We start from the raw sequence: 27,296 nt of genomic DNA, 5'->3' as shown, positions 1-27,296 counted from the left end.
GTGGCTCCACCACAGTATACTGAGCCCTTCCCCATCAATCATCAATCCAAAACTGCCACCATAGACAAATCCAGAGGCCAATATGATGCTGGTACCTCAAGTCTAAAACCCTAGTTCTCTACTAAACAGCCACATGAGATTTAACTACTCCCCAAGCCCCAGTTTCATCCTCAGTAAATTTTACATGTTCCACTAGAAACCCTGAAACCCCAGAAGACTCTATTTTTAACATTGCTTTCTTCTTCTTCTTCTTCTTCTTCTTCTTCTTCTTCTTCTTCTTCTTCTTCTTCTTCTTCTTCTTCTTCTTCTCCTTCTCCTTCTCCTTCTCCTTCTCCTTCTCCTTCTCCTTCTCCTTCTTCTTCTTCTTCTTCTTCTCCTTCTCCACCTTCTCCTCCTTCTATTTCTCCTATTCCTCCTCCTTCTTCTTCTTCTTCTTCTTCTTCTTCTTCTTCTTCTTCTTCTTCTTCTTCTTCTTCTTCTTCTTTTCTTCTTCTTCTCCTTCTCCACCTTCTCCTCCTTCTATTTCTCCTATTCCTTCTTCTTCTTCTTCTTCTTCTTCTTCTTCTTCTTCTTCTTATTATTATTATTATTATTATTATTATTATTATTATTATTATTATTATTATTATTGATTTTTCAAGACAGGGTTTCTCTGTATAGCTCTGGCTGTCCTGGAACTCACTCTGTAGACCAGGCTGGCCTCGAACTCAGAAATCCGCCTGCCTCTGCCTACTTTTAACATTGCTGTGAGGAGGTTTAAGCACCTGAGCCTTGCTGGTGTGCACCGTGGAACGCTATCACCCAAACAGCTTGGCATTATCTTTAAAACCTAAAACACTCCCTTGTCACATGACAGGCTTTCGATTTCAATGACCACAGAGCCATGCTTACAGATATTCACTGGAGCTGCCCAGCTCTATAGCATAAGCCAGAGGTCTCCAAAAGAGTGGCCAACAAACGGGGGGTCTAGTCCACCACGGGAAAGCGCTGAGCGGAGGAAAGGCACACCATGTTGTGACTGCTGAATGAATACGTCTCCCCAAGACACTCAGCTATGGAACTGATTGCATAATACTTCACAGGGGAGCTCGTTTGCATGAAGTTAAGGAGTGGGAGGGAGAGACCAGAGGGGATAGGTGTTGCAATATTGGTGGTCTCTGCCTGGAGCAGATAAGGTTCCCTGGGAAACAGGCATGAAGGATATGTCCGGAGTGAAGAAATTCTACCCACAGGAATGAGTGGGATAGATGTCAATATATATATATTATCAATATATATATATATATTTGATATTGATATATATATATCAAAAAGTATTCAGACCTGTGCATATTAATTTAAGTGATGTTAATTTTAAAAAGAAAGGAAGGAAGGAAGAACAAGAAAGAAAAAAGAGAAGGAAGAAAAGAAAGAAAAAAGAGAAGGAGGGAAGGAAGGAAGGGAGGGAGGAAGGAAGGAAGGAAGGAAGGAGAAGAGTCTGGAAAGATGACTCAGTGATTAAGAGCACTGCATGCTCTTCTAGGGGTCTTGGGTTCAGGTTCCAGCATCCAAATGGTAATTCTAGTTCCTCCTTGGGTCTACCAAGTTCAAATGCAGTATGCAGATACCTGTGCCTCAAAACACTCATGCGCTTAAATTAAAATATGTATAAAATAAAAAAGAAAAGGGAGATGGAGATTAGATGAGGAAAGACAAAGGAAGAACCAAGGAAATTAAGTGCTGGGAAAGCCATTGGGTGTGTGGGGATCGACCTGGAAGTTAGAGTCTCGGCCTCTGCCTTCGGCCTGGCTCCAGTGCTCTCTGACGCAGAGTGCTGGCCCTGAGAGTGGGCTCGATATGCATGCTGTCCGTGTCCTCCTCATCCACAGTAGACGCCATACTTAACTCCTCCACTACACACACAGCCCAGAATTCTCAACAGCCTTGCTGACGGGTCCTGAAAACCAAGCAGGGCCGCCACATTCCCAGCCTGGAGTAGAAGCCAAAGCCCTCCACAGTCAAGATCAATACCCCAAGCACGCCAGTTTAGCCAACACTCAGGATGAACCCATCACAGATATTCACGGACTAAGCTGTGGTAAACCCCATCCTGTAGCCTCTGGCCCAGGGTCTGAGTTCAATGGCTGGTCAGACCCCAGTGCCTGCAACCACTGTCCAAGTGTTGGCATCTACTGCTCCGCCCCGTTTCCACCTGTTTCCTCTGGGTTTATGGCGTTTACCACCCGGCTCTGAGTGTGCACAATCTGCCACTTATGAACATGAACTCAGGGGTCCTGTGGACTTGTGTCCCCCTCAGAACAAGAACATCTATACCTGTTTTGCTATGAACACAAACAGTGCTTGGGGGCAGAGCACCAGTCACACACCTCATCTCCATGGGAGAGAGAGTTCATCTCTTTTACTATGAATAAGCCCTGACTCTCTTTCTTGCTTACAGGTCCCCTTGCTACAGTAGTGGATCAGAGTGTAACCTTGGTGAACATGGTACCTGGACTCCCAGCCTGATCCCCAAAGCCATGGAGGTTCCTATATCCATACCTCGTACCTTTTTGCTTCTGTGGTTTCTTAAATGAACCATCACCATTGGGTATTTACATCCAGCTCTTAAGTGAAACTCAATTCAGGTGGCAGCCCGAGTCGCTGCAGACCCACCTAATTGGACGTGACAGCCATGATTTATTTACTGTGGCTGTCTATGCTTGGAGCCTTAATCGCATCTAACACTCATCTTATCGCAAGCCTGCTCAGAGGACCAGAAATTCAGATATTTTTCCTGACATCCCAAATCCCCAGTAATAGAGAGGAGGGAGTGGAAAAAGCATAAAGGGACTAAATTTGCTTTTGTTACATAGCCCAGGTATTTGCTTCTTATTGGTTGTGGTTAATGTTGATATTTAAAGATACAAAGAGGGAAGAAGTCAGCTTTGAATATCCTGGATGTAAGCAAGGGGACACTACCTCTTATTTGGGATTTGGTTACTTTAAATAGATAGGGCGGGGGCTTGGTGAGTAAGAGCGCTTGCATCACAAGCATGAGGATCTGAGTTCAAATCCCCAGCACCCATGTAAAATGTTATACATGGCTGTGCATGCCATGCCAGTACCGTAGGAAGTAGAGACAGGAGGAGCTCGAGGGCTTGCTGGCTGCCAGTCAAGGTCAGTGAGAGAGCCTGTCTCAAGAAAACAAGGAGGAAGATGATAGGACAAGGCAGCCGCGTCTTCCTCTGACCTCTGCAAGCTAACCTGGATGCACGTGTGTGCCTATACCACACCGCCGAGAGAAATATGTGAATGAATGTGTGCATATGTGCATGCAGGTGAAGGTGCATGTGTCTGCTCACCTGTGTGTGTGCGGGTGGGGAGGGCAGAGTCAGAAGTCAACCCTAGTTAGTGTTCCTCAGGTCTACTTTGCCTTCTGGGATGGTTGCTCTCACTGGGACCCGGGGCTTCAAGATGTGGCTAAGCTGGATGGCCAATGAGCCCCAGGGATCTGTCTCTTTCCACTTCCCCGGGACTAGGATTATAAGAGTACACCAACACACCGCATTTTTTAAAAAAAGTGTATTCATTTATTTTCATTTGTGTGTGTGTGTGTGTGTGTGTGTGTGTGTGTGTGTGAGTTCTGTGAAGTGCCAGTGGAGGCTATAAGAGGGCACCAGGTCTCATGGAACTGGAGTTACAGATGGTTGCGAGCTATCGTGTGGGTGCAGGGAACGGACTCTGGGTCCCCTTTGAAAGCAGGCAGTGCCAAGAAGTAGCGTCCCCTCGCTTCCATCCAGGATATTCAAAACTGACTTCTTCTCCCCTCATATCCCTAAATGTCCAAATGTCTTAACTGCTGAGCCATTTCACAAACACACCCTCCTTTTCATGTGGTTTTTTTGGAAACTAACTTGTATTCTCATGCATAATACGGGGAGCATTTCCCCAATCTACCCACCTGAGTCCGCAGACAGGCTATTGTTCCCCACTTGTCTTTCATTATTTTTTAATTGTTTAATTTTCAGGTTAGCATACAAAATACTGGGCTTCATCATGCGTCTTCAGGCATGGGTCACTCTACTTCAGCACCTGTCTCTTTAGTAGGGGCAAGTCACCAAGTACCAAGACCCATTGAGAGACACTCACACCAGGCTGATCATGACCAAGACCCATTGAGAGACACTCACACCAGGCTGATCATGACCAAGACCCATTGAGAGACACTTATACCAGGCTGATCATGATCAAGACCCATTGAGAGACACTCACACCAGGCTGATCATGACCAAGACCCATTGAGAGACACTCACACCAGGCTGATCATGCAGTTCTACTTGCCTCCCGACTGATAAACTTTCAGTCCTTCAAAACCCACATTTATTTATAACATGTTTATTGGACTCAGATGTACTTTACACCAGATTCTGAATGCTACAGATGTCAAAAGGCAATGAAGTTCTTATTGTCATTTGGTTCCATGTTTAAAATAGATAAACAGGTTTTGTTTTAATTACCTTGACCTATACTCCTCCCTGCCATCAAGAAACATATGTTCCCCAGAAATATCATATAACTATTGAATGCTTGGGAAACCATCATTGCACGCAGTCATAATGTGTTCTAGCCCAGGATGCTGGGCTTCCAAAAGAGTATGCAGTGAACACCCAGAGAGATCCGAAATCATTTTAGATTATCAGAGCAAAGGAGAAGAGAGTTGTGGCAAGAGGAATTAAACAGAAGTGGAGTCAGGGAAGTGGAAGAAAAGAATCTGAAGGCTTGCCAGGTGAAATGAACAAAGTTTCAAAGACCAAACTTATACCACCAAAGGCAGAAGATTAAGATAGAAGTCTGAGGCCAAATGCTGGAGAAATGAGCAAAGACCCAGCGCTGGGCTGTAGGCTACTTCTTTTCAAGTTAGTTCCTCTCCCCTCTCTAACATCAGAGTTCTCTGTCAAAGTATATTTGTTGAGCTGACAGTAGTGTGTTCAACCCAGTTGTTCTAATGAATAAAGGGCTGTAGAGATGGCTCAGTGAGTAAAGTCATTGTCATGAATGCATGATGACCTGGGATGTATTCTCAGAAACCATATAGAAAGACCTGTGTTTGTAATCCCAGCACAGGGGAGCTAAACACAGAGGTATCCTTGGACACTTCTACCAGGCAGTCTATATGAATTGGTGAGCTCCAGGCCAATGAGAGATTCTGACTCAACGAACGAACGAACAAACGAACGAACGAACAAACAAACAAACAAAAGAAAAACAAGGTGAGCATTTGAGAAAGATACTCCATGTCAACCTCTGGCCTCCACATGCACACACCCCCACAGACATATATGCATACATGTGGGTGCGCGCGCACACACACACATACACACACACACACACACACACACACCATCAGAAGGCAAATGGCTCAATGGTTTCAGATTTTATTGAACCTAGTGACTCAATCGGCTATCTAGAACTCAAGTTTCCTGAATTTTTGCCCCTCCTGTCATGTCCAGATTAAGGTCTCTTGAACATAGATGTCTCCTGAATGCAGAATATCAAAGGCAGACATGACAGAGAAAGAATGAGGATCCATGATTTGTATGACCAGTGTTCAGTCTTACATCAGCCGGTGGTGAAGGGGATAGGCTTACCATCAGATCCCTCCCAGTAAATTTATCCTGCAGCCCCGAGTTCTCTGATGTCCCTTCCTTGAGCATTGTTGTCTAACGTTCACTCTCTGTGAATCCCAACACTAAGTCTGAGGACAGCCTATTGTCAAGCTTTGGAGGAAGGCAGGAGCTATGTTAAGAATACCGCCAGGGGCTGCCTTACTAGCTTGACCATGTGGACCACAGTCACTGGGGTGAAGCCGAGGCTGCAGTCCAGTTGGCATCAATTCCAGCCATACTTGGTGCACCAGTTTGGAGGACCTGCCTATGAAGACTCTCCGAAAACATCAACCCCTACCAACATCTCTACATGCTAACATAAAAGACCTAGAGTGAAAACTGCTCAGCCATACCCTGCCCGTGATCAATAGCAAGACAAGAGGAAGTGAGATGCCTACATGGTAGGGTAATTTCCATGTAGCAGTAGCAAAGAGAATCCCAGCTCTATTAGCTCCCAGAGCTGGTGCGGGACTGATGTTCTGTGAGGCATGTGAATGGGGAAGAAGGGTCAGTTCACTGGACTGCACTTAAAACAGAGGGGCAGATGCCGGGCAGGCAGCTCCAGTCTTTCCCAAAGTGTTGAAACATACAGTATATTACCCTGAGAATTAGCACGTGCAAAGCATGAAGCCTAACGGGTGTCATAAGGTAAGGATGTGACAACTGGCAGTTATTCCTATTATCATCTCATGTGCAAATTAAGTTTCATATATACCATGCCAAGGAGGTCACAAGTAAAAGCTGGTTCTCTTGCCTCCATCCTTGGTGATCTAGATGAGAAAAAAAAATCTGCAGAGGCAAAGATAAATCTTCATGGAAATGAAAGAGCTCATGAGGGCCGAGGAGATGACAGGGTGGGTAGAGTGCCTGCTGGACAAGCCCACCCGAGGTTCTGTGTTCCAATCCCCAGCACCATTGTAGATTAAGCGTGGTAGCACACACCTTTAATCCCAGCATTCAGGAGGTAGAGGCAGGTGGGTCTCTGTCAGTTTGAGGCTAGCCTGGTCTATAGAGTGAGTTCCAAGCCAGCCAAAGCTACATAGTGAGACCTTCCCCATCTCAAAACACAACAGAAAACAATCCCATCAGGCATAGTGGGATGCATCCATAATCCCAGCAGGAGATCTGGAAGCAGGAGGAACCCTGGGGCTGCTGCTCAGCCAGTCTCATTAAATTGGTGAGGTCTGGGGTCAGGGAGAGTCTCTTCGAAAGCAAGCTGGAGAGTGTGTGATATAGGAAATCATGTGACATTGACATTTAGTCTCTCCATGCATGCATATGCACACACACATGAACATACATGAACATATCACATAAAAACAACTGAACACAGCTCCCACAGTCGGGTCTTTGCTTTTCACAATTATTCTTTTGTTTCTCCCCCTTCCTGATCCTGATCTGAGGATGTCTTCTATGTCAAGGTCGTCTCTCTCAGTCAATAGTGTTATTAAACTCAGATCTTGATGGTCTGAGCCTCTCTTGGCTTTCTACAGATGTCTACAGAACTCCTTTCCTTCTTCATATAATCCAGAGGTACCCCATTGTTCTCCTCCTCCTTCTCCTCTTCTCCCTCCTCTTTTCTTCTCTGTCTCTTACACACACACACACACACACACACACACACACACAACCCACCAGCATCTTTCTTACTTCCCACCCTACTTAGCTCCAGTTGGCTTCTAGTATCAAAAGGTGGATCACTGGAGATTTATCAGAAATGGCTACAGACACCATTTCCAAAGCAGCTTTGCCCCAACTCCCACGAAGCCTCACTTGTGGGGGCTGGAGAGATGACTCCACAGTTAAGAGCTCTTACTGTTCTTCCAGAGAACCTAGGTTTCCCAGCATCTACCTGGTTGCTCACAACCATCTGTACCTTCAGTTCCAGGGAATGTAATGCTCTCTTTGGGGATCCCACAATCACTGCACACATGTAACACACATGTAACACACATACACGCACACAGGCCAAATACATACACATAAAATAAAATAGTATAAATCTTTTTAAAAAAAATCTAGAGTCAAATACTCCCTTCCTTGAGCAATGGAAGGTTCAGTAGCTTACTTGATAATAGGAAGTTTCCACATTTGTTCTCTTGGGCCCCTGGACTACCTTGTCAAGAAGCCCAGGTACCATGTTAGCAAGATCACATAGAGGAAGAGGGGTTAGATGTCAAAGATTATGTAGAAAATAGCCCCAGCAATACAGAAACCCCAGCTGAGTGGCCAGCAGATGAGAAAAGTTACCCTATACCCATGGCAGCAGAGATGGGAATGGAAGTTCAGCCATATTTGCTCAACCAGTGGATTAAAGGCAGGCAAAGCCATGGCTCATTAAAGCCGCTGAATTATGGGTAGTATGCCATGCACATACGAAAACAAGATTGTCTTAGTCAGGGTTTCCATTGCTATGAAGAGACACAATGACCAACTTTCATTGAAGGACACCATTTAATTGGGGCTGGCTTATAGTTTCAGTGGTTCAGTCCATTATCATTACAGCAGGAAGTATGGCAGCATCTAGGCAGACATGATGCTGGAGAAGAAGTCAAGAGTTCTGCATCTTGATCTGAAGTCATCCAGGAGAAGCCTGGCTCTTCTGCACTGGGCCAAGCTTGAAGAGAGAACCTCAAAGCCCACCTCACAGTGACTCACTTCCTTCAACAAGGCCACAGCTCCTAATCACGTTACTTCCCTTAGGGCCAGGTGTATTCAAACCACCACAAAGATGGACACCCCACCTCTAGAGATCCCCAGTCACACTGCAATGGTTACTAACAAGGTCTTATCTTTCGGTTCCTTTGTCAGTACTTTCTGTAGTGAGAATATACTTGAAAGTAGCAATTGTCTGGTGGGGAATGGGGGGAGATAGAGATAGATAGATAGATAGATAGATAGATAGATAGATAGATAGATAGATAGATAGATAGTCTATTTGGGTGGGAACCAGTATGGCAGAGGAGACTCCATAGCAGTGGGAGTTGCTGACAACTGTGCGGAGCAGGAAACGGAGAGATGAATGTTGTGGTTTGGATGGCTTTCTCCCTTTCTCCTTTATTCCTCCATCTAAGATTCTAGTTCATAGGGTAACGCTTCCAGCATTAAGGCTGTGTCTTTCCTACCTGATTAACCTTCCATGGAAACACTCTTATAGATGCACCAGGAGGTGTGCCTCAATCTCCTGACTATAAATCTAGTCAATTTGACATTGAAGAGTAGATGTTCTACTGTGTAGGTGCTGGGAACCAAACTGCACTCCTCTGCAAGAGCAGCAAACATTCTTAACTGCAGAGACATCTCTGCATCCCGCCCTGTGTACATATTACCATTGAAAGATGGTGACCCCTAGATGATCAACAGGGAAGAAATCACGCTCTGGAAACTGCCTGATGCACAACACGGGAAAACCACTTACTTCTTCACTTTGTGTCTGTGGTGGTTTGAATATGCTTGGCCCAGGGAGTCGCACTATTAGGGGGTGTGGCCTTGTTGGAGGAAGTGTATCACTGTGGGGTGGGCTTTGAGACCCTCCTCCTAGCCATGTGGGAACCAGTCTTCTCCAAGCTGCCTTCGGAATAAGATTTAGAACATTCAGCTCCTCCAGTACAATGCCTGCCATGCTTCTCACCATAATGATGATGGACTGAACCCCAACATTAAATGTTGTTCTTTATAGGAGTTATCATGGTCATGGTGTCTCTTCACAACAATGAAACCCTGACTAAGACAATGTCTTTGCTTCTTCAAGTTATTGCTAGATACAACACTTTCCCCAAATCAGACTGGAAAATTAGGGTTCATTTGTATTCATACCATATTTTACCAATGTCTTAAGTTACCTTTTGGTTGCTGTGCTAAGACATGGTGACTAAGAACTCATAGAAGAAACAACTTATTAAGAGGTAACAGTTTCAGAGAGAGTCCATAACCATCATGGCAGCAGGAAGACAGGCATGGCACTGGAGCAGTAACTGAGAGCTTACATCTGATCCGCAGACAGACAGTGGAGAACTGATTGGTAATGGCATGGGCTTTTGAGAACAAACAGTTCCACTAACTGGAACTAAATATTCAAACCTATTATTCCACGAGGGCCATTCTCACTCAAACCACCACAATTACATTTATTTTTTTAAATTTCGTATGTGAACGCCAGGGTATGCACATGCCAAAGAACATACATGGAGGGCAGAGGACAACTTGGAAGAGTCAGTTACCATCTTCCACCATTTATGATCCAGGAATCAAACTGAAGTCCATCAGGCTTGACAGCAAGTGCTTTACCTGCTGAGCCATCTCACAGGCTCCAGATTATTGTATTTTGAACTGATCTTATTTTTTTTTTATTTTGTCTGATGATCGTCCACCCATAGAGAAGGTGCAAGCTCCACTCCACAAGGTGCCTTCTTTAGTCTGCTTCATTCGCTCACAAATCCTCAGCCTGTAGAGGCTATGTTTAGGAGGTGTTGATAAAGTTTTATTAGCAGAAGGAATGAATGAAATTTCTGACCTGTTGGAAGATGCTACCTCACCCCAAGTCAGTAGTAACCTGGATCATCCACACACCTTGGAGATTTTCTCTTACCTGAATCAATACTGTCTGTACAAGGCAAAGTGAAATGCTTGATAGTTTATTCTGTGTCAGGACAAATTTTTGATGGCACATTTATTTTCCAAGCAACAAGAGGTCTCCAGAAAAATAGGGAGCCTTGAATGGCTGGGATTCACAAGAGAGAATTGAATGTTTATTAATCACCCTTACAAAATGTGCAGTCCTCTCTGTTGCTGAGGTGGCTGGTGAAGAGGCACGGAAATTCAAAATGAAGATCCACTTTTCCAGGAACCAGGAACCCAAATGTATCACAAGATTTGAGGTGGACTTTTGTGTTTAAATGACTATTTCCTTTCTTCTGTTATAGGGCAAAACAAAAAACAACAAAAAAACCAAGACAACAGCAACAAGTATCTCTTTATTTATCATTCATTACTTCATCTTCTCTTCCTCTGGTGGCCAAGGAAAGAAAACAACAAGTTTAACATAAAATATATAAAATATATGATTATAAATAAATATGTAAGTATAAATATAATGTCTCTGCATTTTCCTTCAGGCAAACAATACTGTAGACGCCATCATTACATTTTTTCCCCCTACACATGACAAACTTTGCAGACTTCTGGCACCATCCTTTCAATATCCTAACCACTGAGCCACCTGAGCATCTGGTTCAGTTTTCCATGAAAAGCTTATTTAACAGCACCATGAATCCTTATGCGTCTAAGCAAAAACAAAAGAAAAAAAAAGAACAAAAGAAAGAGAAAAGGAAAAAAAAAGAGAAGGCTCCCAGCTGTGCTGAGGTTCGAAGGACAGAAATTTGTGTTTTTCCAGCATGTGTACTTGTTTTGCAAAGGAAAGGAAGGGAAAAATTAACTACAGTACAAAGTTCACCCAAGCCCGAGTGTGTAGTCCTTAAACTTCAGTTATTTTCTCATTCCCCGGGGCTGTCTTCCTTACTGTTTGAGACAGTGTTCTTCCCCGGGACCTGGATCTCAAAGGTCCACTGACTGGCTCAGCCAGGCTGGGTGTCTAGGGAGGCCGGGAGATCTTGTCCCTGGTCCCCCAGTGCTGGGATTTCAAGCAGAGGCTACCTACCACACCTGACTTTGTAAATGTGGGTTCCGAGGATAGACCTTGGACCTTAATGCTGGGAATGAAATCATCTCACAAACCGAGTCACCTCAGCCTTCATGTCTACTTCTGGACCTCAAATCCATATGGGTCCACTCCTGGCAGTCAGTTTCCATGGGTAAACATTCAGTCCTTTCCCTAGAAAGCCTCCGCTTTGTTCACTTTCATCCCCGCCCACCCTTGAAGCGACACAGCCATAAGACTCATGCCTGCTCCTAAGACTGGGATGGTCTGGGACATTAGCATCTCCATGCTCGTGGGTGATAGTGCAGGAAGCATGCAGCGAGACCCTAAGAAGATTTCTGTCTTCGAGCATTACACACTGGGAAGACCATCATTCCTTGCTCCATCACGGAACTCAGATGCCATCAGACAAAGAACATCTTGGCCTTCATCCAAATGGAGATGCCATCCTGCACGGTTCGCCCAAAGCAGATGAATAGAAGCTATCCCATCGGCTTGCTCCCAGTGGATTAAACACAATTACCTTAATGAGGCCCAGGACTTAAGCTCTCAACACTGAAGTGGGAAGTGCTGGCTGACGTGTCTAAAGGGGGCAGGTGAGGAGTCCAGTGACCTGTGTTGCATGTGGCATGGCACAGAGTCCAAAAAGCCACTGCTGGCTTCACAGCCTTGCTGCAGAAAAATTGGTTTAACTTTCAGATCATCTAGCTTATAAGAGAAAATCAGATTCTTTTTTTTTTTTTGAAAATCAGATTCTTAAATAGAATGTCTTAGTTACTATAATACTGCATGGGCCAATGATACTTTTGTTTTGTTTTTTTGAGACAGGGTTTCTCTGTGTAGCCCTGGCTGTCCTGGAACTCACTCTGTAGACCAGGCTGGCCTCGAACTCAGAAATCTGCCTGCCTCTGCCTCCCAAGTGCTGGGATGAAAGGTGTGCGCCACCACTGCCTGGCTCAATGATACATTTTTATAGACCAAGCACTCTGGTCTGGTACTTGCAAGCGTTTTCATGTTTGATGGCTAAGGGAGAAAGAGAATCTAATGGGTAAGACAAGTGTCTGTGATGCATGACAGAAACAGCTGTACTTTTCCTTTCCCAAGCAATGTGGCTCTGAAGCTCGGCCCACTAAGAGGGGGGGGGGCTTTTACCACACCCACAGAACATAGATGACTTTCTTGAATAGCTTCAAAGTGACCCCAGGATAGTTTCCTGGGCTATGTAGGCATTTATGCCTACAGACTTGAGCTGAAAGCTTATCAGCCCCCAGCAGCAGTATGTCCAGTGGAGAGGCCATTGATCTCAGTAAGAGGAGCTGACTTGACCTGTTAGAAGAGTTGCCCGGCTAAGTTTAGCACAGACGCTGACCTGTAACACTGTAATAAAAAGTAACTGTTAGTCCAAGCCACATATAATCAGGGCGGTTTGTTCTGCATAAAGTAAGTGAACCATTTCTTGAATCCTAGCTACAATTACTACCACAAACTCAATATTCCTTCCCTATAACGTTAGTACAGGAAGATTTCCAAGGGATGGTGTCATCCAGTGAGGCATTAGTGTAGAGTAAGTCTTCAATGGATTATCATCACCTAATGACTTCCAGTGTGTCTTTTAAAACAGTTCTTCGAGGGCTGGGTGGAGAGCTCAGCTGATAAAGTCCTCAACATTCAAACAGTATGGTTCTAGTATGATTCCCAGAATCCTAACACTAAGGAGGTAGAGAGAGATTGATTTCTATCCTACACACACACACACACACACACACACACACAAAATCAGTGATACCTATAATCATAAGGCTTAATTCTGCCAACTCTAACTTTTGGCAGGCTCCGTACCTCAGAAACTGGGAGGTAGCAAATTAGGCAAGGCCACCTGGAGAGGGAATGTGTTGGACCTGACTCTGACTCTGGGATCGCCAAGAAACTGGCGAGCTCATTTGGTAACTTGAGACTGCCATTGTGTGGGCACTGATAACAGAGAAACTTTCAAATAATACAAACAAAGGCTGCCTCTTTCCCTGGCTGGAGGCTGGCTGTATTTATAATTCTTGGCATGTAGCTTTAAGGCACCAACAAAGCCATGATGCCCAATCTCCTCTGCACTGAAGATTTTCTTCTTTATTGGTGCTACCAAATCCCATTGAGGGAATGAATTCCATCTTGATTAGTGTGTCAAGTATTGGCAAGAGAGATCTTTCCATCGTCAACTTTTTCTTTTATCTGAGAATTTTATCTATCATCTATCTATGCTGAAATATGATCACATACACCCCCATTTTTCATTCCCCCTGCATCTCCCACCATATCCCCCCAATACCTTCCCCTCATAACTTTATGGCTTTTTGGACCTCACTAAGTCCAATTAGTGCTGTGTATATGCGCATGGGTATGGGGCCAGCCACACCATTAAAAATGTATACGCCACTCTCCCAAGCAGTCATCAACTGCCAATAGCTCCTCATAAGTGGACAGGGGTTGGAGAGCGCCCCCACCTCATCCATGCTGGGATTATTGATTGGCCTGAGGTGGTAGAGGTCTTGAGCAGGTAACCATGGTAGCTGTGGGTTCGTGAGTACAGCAGCCATGTCTATAAGACAGGCTTTTGTAGCTCTCCTCCCAGCCTCCAGTTCTCACATGTTATCTACTATCTTCTCTTCTCTGACGTTCCCTGAGCCTTGCCAAAGGCTGGGATGCCCATAAAACCATCTTATTTAGGGCTAAGCACTCCAACGACAAGGGGGAATCTTAAGGGACTGTTTTAGGGTTACTTTTGCTGCGGGGAAACGGTTTGACCAAAAGTAAATTGGGTGTGCTTGGCTTCCACTGGAAGTCTATTGTTGAAGGAAGCCAGGGCAGGATCTCAAGCAGGGCAGGGACCTGGAGGCAGGAGTTGCTGCAGAGGTCATAGAGGGGTGCTTCCTACTGGCTTGCTCCTTATGAGTTGCTCAACCTGCTTTCTTTCTTTCTTTTTTTTTTCTTTTTCTTTTTTGGTTTTTCGAGACAGGGTTTCTCTGTATAGCCCTGGCTGTCCTGGAGCTCACTCTGTAGACCAGGCTGGCCTTGAACTCAGAAATCCACCTGCCTCTGCCTCCCAAGTGCTGGGATGAAAGGCGTGCGCCACCACCACCCGGCTCAGCCTGCTTTCTTATAGAACCCAGGATTACCAGCCTAGGGATGACACCACACATCAATCACTAACTAAGAAAATGTCCCACAGGTTTGCCCTACAGCAGCCTGATCTAATAAAGGCATTTGCTCAACTGAGGCTCTCCTCTCTGTCTCTTGTCTCTCTGTCTGTATCTCTGTCTGTGTGTCTGTGTCTGTTGGTCTGTCTGTCTCTCTCTCTCTCTGCCATGACTCTAGCTTGTGTCAAGTTAGCTTAAAACTAGCCAGAACAGGAACCAAGTGCATCTACTCTCTCTCCATCCCTAGGACCAGCCTAGCTGGTTCATGACTGAGCACTTCTTCCTGAGAGAATTACATTCAATCACTAAAAACTGGGTCTGGAGGAACTGTGGGGGTCACTGGTCCTATTACAGCTGCTCTCAACCCCTAGCTTTTAAGAAGTTTCCCAAGAAGACCCTGAACATTTCATTCATACCCTATCCAGCATCTTTTCCTTGATTTCTCTTCTGCTGAGGTCACTACTTAGTTTGCCCCCACCAGTGATCGACAGCCATGAGAGACTTGTGTCAGCATCAGATCTGAAGAGTTCTGCCAGGGTCTTACTCTCCTGGACTCAGGGGTCTCACAGGGTCTGTGTTCACTTATATAGGCAGCTAGGGTCACACGAACTAGAAAACCATATTGCAATCAGCCACCCAGAGGGACTGTAGAAAGCTTTATCTGTACTTTTAGATTTTAAAATGCCATAGCTAAGGACATCACTTGAGTAAGTACTGAATGTAGCTCAGAGTACCTACAAACTGTGATCCCCTGAAAGAGGCACCAGGCCCAGGAGTGTGGGAGATCAACCAAAGCAGCCAGAGACAAAGCCAACAATGAGTTCAGAAGTTGGCAGAATGCATCATTCCTCAGGGTGCTGACCCACAGTGTTTTCCTCTTGGAGTCTTGTTAGCAGATATTTGAGATGAAGAGATTTAAACCATTTGGGGGGAAAACAGCAGAATGGGCACCTGGTGGTCTGGTATGCGTGGTATATTGGAATACGTGGTCCGTAGCCACATGATCAGCTGGTGCTGGCTCATGAGTCTCCCTATATTGTAAAGGAGACTCATCACGCCTGTAATATCTCGCCCCAGATCTAGATGGTCTCCGTACATCGCTCATAGCCTGGACCATATCTTCTTGGTTCTAGGACTTAAGCTGAGCAGGTAAGAGTAACATGGGAAAGCCACAGGAAGCTGTTGCCACGGCACTGCAGAATCCGACTGTTCTGTGACTGCTAATGATTTGGGCAAATGATATACCCAGTCTGTTGAAAACGGGTGGCCTCGTTAGTATGTCTGAGAAGGCAAATTGCTTTGAAGGAAGACAGTATCATCCTATGGACCCAACTCACACCATCCAGGCAGCCCTTGGTTTCGTACACCTCAGGGTAAGGGGAAAAAGCAAAGGCCCACAGAAAATGTAGTTATTACTATGAAGTCCCCAGAGGCTGAGAAGGTGACAGATTAATCATCTCTCACACTCATTAGGTCTCCGTGATTGTCCCTCTGTGGTGCTTTGTGGCCCCTCTTTTGATGTTCCGTAAATGGGCTTGGCTGCTTGTTTGAAGACAGAACATTCTAGAAGCCAGTGTAAAATTCCCAGGAGGGAGGGGGCTTTTTATAATCACCATTATGACTCCATTATGGAACACTTTTTTTTTTTTCTTATTCCATATGGAGTTCAGAGTGAGTGCCAGAGCGCTTAGAGAGGTTTTCCCTGGAGGCTTTGTAAACACAGACACTGGGGCAAGCCTTCCATTAACTAACAGCCAAGTAAAACCTGCCATGGAGTGCACGGTTGGAGCAGGGATCCAGAGGAGGAAATGGTCTCTTTGGATGGTCTAGGCTGCTTCTCAAGGGTCCTGGTCCCTCTGTTGGGCACAGGGTCATCCTACATCAAGCCCACACCCTCTCAGGGAAGATTTTTGTCTATCATTTGCTAAAAGAACAGAAAATATAGATGATCATGCACCTCTAGGGGGTGACCCAAGAGGGGAGAAAAGAGGCAACTTGAAGCTTCAGAACCACACTCTTCTCTTTTAATCTGTTCAATTCTGTTTGAATGTGCACACTGCTGATCTGGTTAAATTAGATGCCAAAGTGGTAGCAATCTGGGGGGAGAGGAAAAGTTGTAGGTATTTTTTTTAATGTAATATTTTCCGTAACTTTATACAAGGGGAATAAAACCCCATAAAACAGTCAACACTTCCTTAGCAAGAGCCCTGCTTCTTGTTTCCTAGAGACTGATCAAGGATAGAGGGTGGCACAGCCAAGCCAGTGCCTGGATCTTGAAACCCTGTGTGAGGATTTTCCAGAGGTAGGCCACTTCTAATTATTGTTGATTGTGGTCTTATTGTTCTGAAATGGGCTTACATAAGCTAAGCAAATGCTCTACCACCGAGCCATACTTCCAGCTTCAATTCTTCTTTGAATGATGTTTAAAGTGGCTTGGATAGACCTTAAGGGAAAGAGACCTTCATAACATGGATTTAAGATCCTGTGATTTTCAAACATCTTCCCCTGGCCACCCCTATCTCTAACAGAAAGTCCTACAACATTCTTGATTGTGACTGCTGGCCATTTCCTAAGAGTGCACCATCCAGACTTAATATTGGGGTCTACTTTGTGTGTGTTCTATGGGTGATGGATAAAGGAAAAACTTTATCTATTTATCTATCTATCTATTTATCTATCTATCTATCTATCTATCTATCTATCTATCTATCTATCTATCTATCTATCTATCTATCTATAGTGTGTGTGTGTGTGAAATCTCAGTTTCCTGGGATGAGATGAGGTGGGAATTAAATGGCCAATGGTTGTAGTATTTCCCTGTGAATGCAGACAGAGCTGGGCTGTCTGCACAGTATGCAGTAGAGCAAACACAATGTTACGTGGTTAGTTCTGTGTGATTTCCCTCTCAGCACAGACACACTTGTTTCTAGAATCACAGGTCACATTTCTTAATGATCTTCTCCTCCTCTAGACAGACTCACCCCTGCCACAAGCCTTCCCTTTGATTTATTTTTCAGGGCACTCATGGTCCAGACCCATTTGCCTTGGAGAATAAACCCCACTGAGAAATTGTGTGAGGTTATGTTCAAGTGTGACAGTTTTTGAAAGAACACATCCTAGCTAGTAGTTAGCATAATTGTTAACTTGACACAGCCTAGAACTCACCCAGAGAATGTCTCAACAGAGTAACTGTCTTTATTGGATTGGTTTGTGGGTGTGACTGTAGGAGGTTGTATTTACTGTTAATTGATACGGAAGGGTCCAGTACACTGTGGGCGGCATCATCCCTAGGCAGCTGATGCTGAGCCTGATAAGAAAGCATGAGCCTATGCATGAGTCAGCGAGTAGCATCCTCCATAGATGCTGCCTTCAGATTCCTGCCTCAGTTCTTGGCTTGAGTTTACTCAATGATCGATTGTGACCAAGATGTATAAGCTAAACAAACCTTTCATCCTCAAGTTGCTTTTGGTCAGAGTATATTATCACTGCAAAGGAATAAAAACTAGAACAGAATAGAGGCTAGAAGAAGGGAAAATAAACCAGAAATCAACAAGAATTCTACCTACAGAGGGAAGAGGTGAGTTGCAATGGGGCAAAGGTGACAGACGACATTGAGACTTCAGGTTCTATTTCCATATGAGTAGACTGAAGCTCATGGGGGCTCAAACTTCCCTAAAACTAAACCAGCTGAACCAGGATGAGCTCTGCTAGCCAGCCTCCACAGTGGTCCCATTTGGGTAGCATCAAGAAGGAGGCAAGAACACAGGTCATATGAGTGGAGCCTCAAACACCAGTTGCTGGAAATAGTCCCAACACATTTACCTACTGCTTCTTCTTGAAAGCCACCAGAGCATGCCACAAAAGAATGGGTTTCTCTGCCTGTGGGAGGTGCCCACAGTGACACTGGGCATCTTGGTTCGCCTCTTCCCTTTCCCTTCTGTGGGAAGAGCCGCATCTCTGTTGCTGGACGCATTCACATCATTCCAACAGCAGCAGCCTACAGGCCAGGAAACAACTAGCTCTCAGCAGAGATACCACGGTCCCTCTCTGAATCACCTTATGTTCGGAGACAAGGCTGGAAGAGGAATGAATGTCCCCAGACAGGCTGAGTATTATCCAAGGTGACACACAAGCTGGCTCAGGTGGGTGATGTGGAAGCTGTCTGCGGTAGCAATGTGAGCAGCTAGTCTGAGGAAGGTGACCTACCTGTTTGGGTGCAGGTGTGCACTGCTTTGTGGAATCCTCAGGCCCTTACTATACACACGGGTTCTGAGCCAGCAACTAGTGGTGAGGGTACAATGTATTTGCACATGGCCTCTAGGGGATGCTGTTGCACATTTGCAAGCGCCTTGCTTCAGCTGTTGGTGGGAGATAAAGAGTCATGCTCTTCAAAGGCAATGGGCACGGTTTGGGGCATAGAAGACCTCTCAGGCAGACCACACAGCGTGTCTCCTCTATGCTGATCACAATGACAGCTTTCCCCTTTTAGCTGCTTCTGTATCTGCTTGTCCTGCACAAGAGGTGCTAGAAACTGCAGAGGCTCAAGGCTCCTTTTATCCTGGCATCCATCTTCACCCACCTTCATCCATCTGTCCTTTTCTGCCAATGCTGGGACCAAGGGAACTCTGAGGCCTTCTTGCTCCAGAGACAGAGACAAGCACTCATTTCTTTCCTTTCTGAGTTCTCAAAGGTCTCAAGGTTCCTCCCGGAGATGAGGCTGCCTGCTAAGGCCCTAATGACGCTTCTTTCTGCCAAGTTTGATTTGACTCATTTTACTTCCAGTTTAGCAAAACTTTAATTTATTTAAACAAGAACATGCCCAAATATCTTGCCCAATTTAGAAATGAAAGATGCTTAGGCTGGAGAAATGGCTCAGTGGTGAAGAGCATTGGCTGCTCCGGCGGAGGACCCAGATTTGGTTCCTAGCACCTTTGGTGGCTCACAGTCATCTATAACTCCAATTCCAGGGGATGTGAATGCCCTCTTCTGGCCTGTAAAGGTACTGCGCACACACACAATGCACAAACAGATGTAGGCAAATACGCACATAAATAAATCTTTTTAACTGAAGATGTTAACTAAACAAACTTTTTTCTTTGAGAAAATGAAGAGTCGTGACCAGATAGGAAGTATGTGGAGCTATCTACAGGGGCAGTGCCGGCAGGAAAGCTTTCAGAAGATACAGCGGGGAGTGTGGCAAAGAACACATTTGTTTGCTGTAGATACATAGTTTGCCCAATTTAGTCTAAGTAGAAAGTCACCCCCATCTCCTGATCTTGAGAAGAACCACAATATGGCAATAACCACAGCGGGTAACAATAACATACTCATTATGAGGTAAACCATTAAAGAGCTGAATACCAACAGTAGGTTTGGTGTCAGAAGGAGGTGGGAAGAAATAGTTTCCTAAACTCTTCAGGGACTTCAGACCATGTGCAGAGTAAGGAGGGGCCAGGCTGTTTCCCTGCCTCGGCACCTCTCATCCAGCAGCTCCACTGAGCCAAAACGTGACCTCCCGCGGTCCCATTTTTAACTCAGCCATCATGTGTGACTCATCTTCCCAATGTGCACTTCGGGATGACGTAATTGTCATCTGGACTCCATCTTTAAGTCATTCATCTCGGAGACTCTGACACAGATCCCCGGACTGACTGCAAGCTCAGTCACGGGACCGAGCCTTGTTCCAGGAAGTGTTCATTAACAGATAATAAAGGGACCCGAGAGTGAAGTGCAAGCTGATAGCAAGGACAGCTTCCATCTGAATGATCCGGACGATCATTTGCTTTTTTTTTTTTTTTTTTTTAAAGCAGAGACGTGAAGATGGGCTCATTACAAAGTTTTGGGCTAACTAGACGAGGTCCCTGCTCTTTGGTAAACAGGAAAATTGGCCTCTATTTCAATGGCTTGTGGCCACATTATACTCAGCCAACATGTGGGAAGCAGAGCCCTTGCCTCATTGAGAACAGATGCTCTGTCCATATCAGGTAGCTTTTTAAAGACACACAGGGTACAGTTATGAGTCTCTGTGACATGCATGGACTCTGGCGTCTGAGAAACAACTGTGTAGAACTCTCACCTTGGTGGCCATGAGTGGCTCTGTTGAGCTATTTTCTTGCGATTTGTTTTTAATTTTCAACAGAGAAGGAGGCTGCCTTGTGTACTGTTATGGACCTAATACCCTGACCCTCTAGCTTCCACCCACCAGTAGCAACTTCTCCTACTCTCTGCTCAACAGCTAAAAACATCCACATATATTCCCAAGTATCTTTATGCAAGTGGGGTGAAACCAATCCTTGGCGGATCTCAATGAAAGCAAGAACAACTGTCATCCCCAAGAATGCTGATCTTGCCTTAGAGATGGGAGCCCACCAGACAGACGCACCCAGCTATACTCGGCTCTCAGTCAGAAAGAAGGCCCAGTGTGCCTTTGAGGGACTTCAAGAAAACATATGTGTGATAAACGCAATAGTAACATAAAAATAGTTAATGTTTACTAAAAGTGTGGCATGTGCCTAATGGAATACAATTCTCTCTGACTGAAGTCTCAAGATACCACCGGACACGGGTACTATGATTATCTTGATGCAGAAATTAAGGCTCAGATGGGCTGAGGAACGGGGTCATGGTCACACAGCTGGGAAACTGTGGCACTGGCTTTGAACCTCAGGATCTATCTCTGAGATTATCATCTCTTCTGGGAGGCTGGAGCCAGAGTACACACCTACTGCTAGCTCCCGCCCCACTCATGAGACTTCCCCTCCTCCCAGCACCTCCATTTCATTTCTTTCCCAGATGACCCCATATGCACATGCCTTTAACATGCTTTGGTGATATTTATTCACCTCTTCCAGCTTTAAGAATAGCCTGGTGGATAAACACACTTGCATTCGCTGGCCACTGTAAATAGATTAGAGATGGCTGTGTGGCCCAAACAAAGTCAAAGCAACTCAATTACGGGCCATTTACTGGATTCATTATAAGAGAGACATCTACTTTAGACTCTATGAAGGGCAGGAGGCAGGAGCCACTGGGGCTCCCTGAGCAGAAAATGAGAGACGTAATGACAATCTGTGCCAAAGGGCTATCATTCAAGCCCAGAGACTTCTGGATGCAAATCCCCTCACCGGCTCAGTTGTAACTGAGCTGTGTGTGATGGACACATGCCTCCCCTCTCAGTGGCCCCATATTATCAATCTGTAGGATTGTCTGTTGAAAGGATTGAGTTATTTTCAAGTGCCATGGAGACACAACTGTTTAGGAGCCCACAAGGACCACCCAAGCCAAAGCATCCAAAAGGATTTGGAACTTTGACGCTCGGGACCCACAGGTTCTCCCTCCTGGCTGCACTCTGGCAAGTCTAGCATAAAAGACCTCACATTCTTTTGTCTGCAGCCAGTTCTATTTTCAAAGATCCCTCTGGGAAACTTGAGAGACGAGACGTCAGCTAACAGATTGCCACGTCACAGCGGTGTGGCGGTGGGCACAGGGATCTGAAAGAAGATGAGGCGTGGCCCCTGCCTTCTGCGCTTCACTGTTATGAATGTTTTCATTAGGGCAGGGGCACCCTGACCTCGAAGCTAGGTGTCCTCCAGAGAGAGAACTGGGGAAGGAAGCTCTTTCTATAAGATAGATATAGAGACCGTGGAGGGAGAAGGCAAGAGAGACAAGGATCCCAGCTCTGGGGGGAAGGGAGGTGGATGAGACCTGGAGAGATGAGAGCTGCTCAGGACCTGCCTTTCTAGACAGAGTTCCCCATGCCTCTTGAGGAAGACCCCAACCCAGCTGGGCAGAGGAGACTCCGAGGCACACACTCAACTTCTCTTAAGAACTCAGGAAGCACGGGCTGGCATGGCAGCCTGCACCATCGTGACACTCTGTAAATGTCCCTTTCCCCTCTGACCAAGAGTTAGACTTGGCTAATAATTCTTGGGGATTACAAGAAGTATAGTTCATCTACCTAAAATTCAGGAGCCCCGGAGACTGGTGTCAGACCAACAGAATAGCTACGCACTAACACCTGAACATTCCAAGAACATTGCCTAGGGTACAGTGACACATATCGGTTATTCCAGCACTGCCAAGGCTGGGGCAGGAGGATTATAAGTTTGAAACCAGTCCATGTTACACGGTGTGTTCAAGGCCAGCTTCAGCAGCACCACGGGGCCCAGAGTCCATGACTAGAAAGCAGATTTGGGAAGATGCTTCAGTTGGGAATGTGCTGTGTATGCAATCATGAGGCTCTGAGTTCAAACCAAGTGCTCACATAAAATGCTGGGCATGGTGCTACATGACTGGATTCCTAGCACTGGGCAGGTAGAAATGGGTGAATTCCTGGAGCTCACTGGTGGGCAAGCCTAGCCTATGAGGTGTGTTGTGAGGTAGTGAGAGACCCTTCCTCAATAAAAAAAAAATACCAGAACAAAAAAATAAAACCTATCAAAACCAAAAATCAAAGAGTTGGATGGAACTCCCAAAAAGTAAAATCTGAGGTTACCCTCTGTCTCCACACCTATACACATACAGGTGAGTACCTCATATATAAGAACAAACACACAAACATACATTAGACATACATATGTACATACATACATATATACATATATACATACATACATACATACTTATGTATGCCGCTCACTCACAATGCACACACAGGGACACACTCATAATACAAACATATACATATACTACTCTACAATACACATGTACATACACACATGCATACACATATATACACATGCATAGTAACATACACCTATGTATACACATACTTATACACACAAAACATGCACACTAACATTCGTATGCACACTCATTCAGAAATGTATAATACACATGCACACTAACACGCACATATATGAGCACATACATACACCACATATGCACTGTAATACACACATACAAATATGCAGACACATATACATGCAATATATACGCAAGCTCACATACATGCATAAAATGCATACATATGCACAAAAATATGTGAATATAAACAACACACACATGCACACTAACATATAAACACATATACACATACATGCATGCATACACACGCAGATACACATGCCATCGCAACAAAGAAACCAAATGTAGAAAAGACTGAGAAGCCTCTCTGCTGTGATTATAACTTGGTCCTTCTAGCCCTTCTGCTCACTGGACATAACCAGAAAGAGAGCAGATGCCACAGGCCCTCTCCTTATGGGTTAAACTGTGGACCACCACAGTCAAAGGCATAGTTTGAGGAACTTGAGAGCCAAGATGACTTTTAAGTGGGTTAAAGAATGTGGAACAAAGGCAGCGGGTGGTGGGTCAGGAGGGCCCTCTGGTTCCTCTCTGTTCCAAGCTGGAGTCAATTTGCTGTTCAAATGTTTCCCACAACAGCAAATAGCTCTGAAAGTCTGCACCAAGGCTGGGCTGCCTGGCAACACAGATGTGTTTTAGAGGAGCTGGGGAGGGGACTGGGGCTGGAGCAGGAAACTACTTCTTTGCTTCTTCCCAAGCAGGGAAAAAAAATTGCTTCTTTTGTCTGTTCCAGGAGAACGCATTTAAAATGACAAGCCAAAGAAAATGAAAACAAGCTCTTGCCTTTGGAGGCATTTGATGGGGAGGAACACGGACACTGGCAGAGTACATACAGGTAAACGCATCTCCAGAATTTTCTGACGTTTCTCTTACTATGCTGTCGATGCAAACTTGATTGTGTTTTAAGGTCCCCTCTGATAATGGGGTGTCTGAGAACAATCCAGCCCTTCTTTGACCTCACAGCTTTATGGCCACTTGAAGATGCAGAAACAGAAATTACCAGGGTGATCCAGGTATCTGGAAAATGCCTTTGAGGAGTTGTGGGGTATTTTTTTTTCTTCTTCAAATCCTCCAACATGAAAGAGATGAGAAGAAAAAAAAGATGACTCTGTGAAATTGAATTATAACAGCATCAGGCAGTCTGCGCTCGGCCATTAAGAGGAGCGGATTTGAGGGTGCTGGGCTGGATAGAGGCGGAGAAGGGAGAGACCTACTTCAAACTCTGGTGCTCCCCCTCCCCCTGTGGGGTACATGGCTGGTACAGCCAAGGGGCAAGACAGCATTCAAAGGAGCCAGAGCATAGTATCAGAGGTTTAGAAGCATCTTCCCTGTGGTTGGGTACGAAGTCTCACAATGATATCCATCCGTCTTTGTGAGTTGTTATGGGTTAGGGAACCCTGTACCCAATGAGTGTCCTTTGAAGAGAAAGGAAAGGAGACCTGGGGTATAAAAGCCACAAAGAAGCAACAGGAGGCAATGTGTGATGGTCAGAAGCTGAAGTGAGTAATACGGCGGCTATAAGCTGAGGATGAGGACCGTACATCCAGGGGCCACCAGGAGTTGCAAGAGGCAGGAAGGATTTTTCTCTAGAGACTTTGAAGGCGCCTTGATTTCTGACCATTTCTGGCCTCCAATCCTGTGAGTGAAAGAAGCTCTGCTGCTTCTAGTCACAAAGGTTGGAGCCCGTTGTCATGACAGATACAAGGAACTCATAGTTACTTTATGTGGGGGGTGCGCACGCAGTTGTGTGCATGAGTAGGTAGAAGCCAAATGTTGACATCAGGGTCTTCTTCCACCACTCTCCATCTTGTTCTTTTGAGACAGTATATCTCACTGAACCTGAAGCTCATGGATTCAGCTAGACTGGCTGGTTAGTGAGATCCAGGGACCCTCTGACCTGCTTCTACCATGCTAGGATTATAGATCGACTTCACCACACCATCCTACTTTTCCTGTGGGTTCTGGGATTCAAACTCAGGTCCCCTGCTTGTGTAGGAAGTACTTTTACAAAACTGAGCCATCTCTTTAGTCCCTAATTATTACTTCTTGGAGTCATGACTGGTTCTAGAGACATAAAAAAGTCACCTGCAGGTATCTGTGTCTGTGCTGTGACAGCTGGAAAGTGACTGCTACCTGTTGTGACAGTTGGATTAACACAACCTAGAGTCACCTGGGAGGAGAATCTTCTCAAAATAATGCTTTACTTTAAATTATGTGAATGTGTGTGTGCTTTGGCATGCATGTGTGTATGCGTGCATGAATGCAGGTACCTGCAAAGGCCAGAAGGAGGTGTCAGAACCTCTGGAGCTGGAGTCACAGACAGGTGGGAGCTACCATGTAGGTGCTGGGAACTGCACTTATGACCTTTGCAAGATAAACCACTGGGCACTTTCTCTAGCCCCATGGAAGAGATTCTTAATGAGGAGTAATCTAGATCAGACTCTCTTGTAGGCATGGCTGTGGGTGAATTGTCTAAATGATATAGGAAGACTTAGCCCATTTTGGGCGGCATCATTCCCTAGGCACAGTTATCTTGAACAATGTAAGAAAAGAGAAAGCCATCTGGGAGCAAGTAACAGATCTGTTTATCCCTTATGCTCTTAACTACAGAATTGACGCAGCTAACTGTGCAAGTTCCTGGCCCTGACTCCCCCAAAATGATGGACTGTAAACCTGGAATTACAAGCCAAATAAATCCTTTCTTTTCTAACTTCCTTGTCAGGCTATTTTATCACAGCCACAGAAATGAAACCATAATGCTTCCCATTTCTGGCTTGTCTTTAAAGCTACAAAGTCTGGCATTAAACTTCCCATTTGTCACCAGTCGCTGGGGCTGTCCAGTGGCCGATCCCTTCAGAAGAAGCATTGGAGCATTCAGGGCCTGAAGCTCCTGCTCCTTTTAGCTCCATGGGTGTGATATATATCCTTAGAACTGTGTAATGTACTCACAATCCTCATGACTGTCTAATTCAGGATCCATTTACCAGCCCCAGAGGCTGACATCACTCCCTTCTCATTATATGCCCTGGTCACTGATAACTGCCTCTTTCTGATTTGCCTATTCAAGATGTTTCATACAAATGGAATTACAGACACTAGAGTCATTTGTTTGTGGCTTTTCTCAGCATCTTATGTTTGAGGTTCACCTACACAACAGCAATGTGATTTAATTTTTTTTAAAGGGCTTAACTCTTCTCTGCTAAACATGTACCTAACATTGGCTGATTCACCCAGCAGCTGATGGGTGGGGTGTTGTGACTTGGTTATAATGACAATGTTTCTGTGCACACTGGTGTCCTGTGTGCCACTGTGTAGGATCCTACCCTTAGAACACTGGTGGGGGCTGGTGACTTGCTCTTTGCTCTGGCTGGTTACAAATTAACTCTACTGAAACAACCTTCCCTAGTCCTATAAAGGAGGTGGAAGCCAGCCTCAATGCCATTCTTCAGTTACTTGGAAAGTAACTTGCCTCCCTGGGAACTGGGATTCTTCCCGTCCCCTTCTATATGAAGTCACACACAGTATATCTCCTCAACTGCTTTCCAGCATTCATCCTTTGTATTTATTGACTGGAACATGCTGAGAATATATCACAGTTGGGATTGGTTTTATGTATTTATTGAAACATGTTTAGATTATGCTGAGGCCATGTTGACTTGGCACAGTCAACTGATGGCGGTGACTGTGCCCCACTCACCAGTCACAAAAATCACATCTAGTGATTCAGCCATCAGTGTTTATATACAAGAATTTGGGTTAAAAGGGAGATCACCTCTGGACCCATCTCAAGCTACTGTATTCCTCGCCCATTTTATGGTCACAGCTCTACAAGACGAGGCTATGAATGTCTGATATATATATTTTTCCCCATCCCTATATATTTTATATTATATATAAATTATATGTGATATAATATATAACAATATTATATATCATATATTATATAAAGTATAAGATATATTATATTGTAAATAAAATATACAGAATATATTATATAAAATGTAT

At 45.0% G+C, this 27,296-nt stretch overlaps 1 protein-coding gene and 1 long non-coding RNA gene across 4 annotated transcripts in view; one reads left to right on the top strand and one right to left on the bottom strand.

Annotated features, from left to right (window-relative positions):
* The window catches only part of Tmem132c (transmembrane protein 132C), a 316,564-nt gene that overhangs the window by 170,387 nt on the left and 118,881 nt on the right, over nt 1-27,296 (bottom strand). The gene's annotated exons all lie outside the window — the stretch shown is intronic.
* LOC116068462 overlaps nt 16,135-27,296 on the top strand; it is a 17,500-nt gene continuing 6,338 nt past the window's right edge. Inside the window, exons 1-3 of one of the 2 annotated variants that reach the window (XR_004109594.1) lie at nt 16,135-16,605; nt 16,715-16,791; nt 24,025-24,126. This is a non-coding gene — a long non-coding RNA (uncharacterized LOC116068462). Of the gene's footprint in view, nt 16,606-16,630; nt 16,792-24,024; nt 24,127-27,296 lie in introns of those variants that run through there. The other variant, XR_004109592.1, reaches the window with a different exon arrangement.

The sequence above is a fragment of the Mastomys coucha genome, unplaced genomic scaffold, assembly GCF_008632895.1.
Source record: "Mastomys coucha isolate ucsf_1 unplaced genomic scaffold, UCSF_Mcou_1 pScaffold22, whole genome shotgun sequence".
Classification (NCBI taxonomy): domain Eukaryota; kingdom Metazoa; phylum Chordata; class Mammalia; order Rodentia; family Muridae; genus Mastomys; species Mastomys coucha.
This window is presented reverse-complemented; position numbering and strand designations above follow the sequence as displayed.